Here is a 1,240-nt window from a genome sequence, read left to right as displayed (position 1 = left end):
TTTTTTCCGTTTTGCGTAGTATATGCGCGGTGGCAGTTAGTCACTTACTGTTGTTCTGGCAACCTGTCTGCGCGCCGCTGGCCTTTGGTGAGTGTCCCCAGCATATAGTCACAATTGGCGGCATTTTCGCTTTTATCCTGAGTTCAAGCATAATCTGCCATTTGTTGTTGTTATTATTCTTTTCTTTTTCCACGCAACAACAATCGCATCAGCGCTGGTTACAAATATTTTTCGTTGTTGCTGCAAGTTTTCTTTTCTTTGTTGTTGTTGTTGTTAAACATATAATAATAAGCAATGTCCATTTCGCCATACTTATGGCGTACCTTATTATTTCTTCCAGTATTTATTACCAATAATCATAACAAAAGTCGCTGCCGATGTTGCTGCTTGCAACCTCTGACTGTTGCACGGTCAAACAGCTTCCACGGCCTGATTGCATTTGTTAAATTAAAGAAAAAACAACAACAACCGCGCCACATTCAGCTTGTTGTTCGTGCAAAAACAAAAAAATACCAATAATAACAACAACAAAAAACTTTAGCGGATTTCGTATATGTCACKTAAGTCGCGCACTTAAGCCATTCCCAGCCTTTAAGCCCAAAGCCTAAAACCGCGCAGCGTTAACAACTGATCAGTCTTGCAATCATTTTGCCGATTTAGTTGGTGAATTGCGTGGATTGTGCGGATTTCATAAATAATTTATAAAATTATGCGTGGCGACTTTTTGCGCGTAGCTTTTGCTTTTTTCCGCATGCAACGCTTGTGGGTTCGTTTGTTGGCGGTGAGCGGTTTCAAGCTGCCGCACTTTTTAATTTTAATAAATTCTCACAATGCAATATTTCATCGAAGTCGGCTTTATTTGTACTTTGTTTGTTGTAGTGTTGTTGTTATCATTGTTGTTGTTGTYGACACGATAGTTATTGTTGGGCGCAAACGTTTGCCAATTTAGTTGTAAAACACCGCCATAACTTAAAAGTAATTATTTTTTATTATTTGTTACGTCAATGCCGCCAACTGTGGCAGCGTAGTGGTGTATGGCTTACAGTTGGCCGCATTGTGGTGTGGGCAAGCGCGCAATCCAAACAGGAAGAAGGCTGAATTATTATATTTGTTGTGCAGGAATTTATTTTGCTAATTTGAAAAAAATTAATTCAGTTGGTTGGTGAATGTTGGGGCGGCATGTGAGAAGTATTGTCATCAATATTAAAGTATAAAAATTAAAAAGAATTTAGAAAAATTA

This window comes from Bactrocera latifrons, unplaced genomic scaffold (genome assembly GCF_001853355.1).
Source record: "Bactrocera latifrons isolate USDA-ARS-PBARC rearing strain unplaced genomic scaffold, ASM185335v1 scaffold_166, whole genome shotgun sequence".
NCBI classification, from domain to species: Eukaryota; Metazoa; Arthropoda; class Insecta; order Diptera; family Tephritidae; genus Bactrocera; species Bactrocera latifrons.
This window is presented reverse-complemented; position numbering follows the sequence as displayed.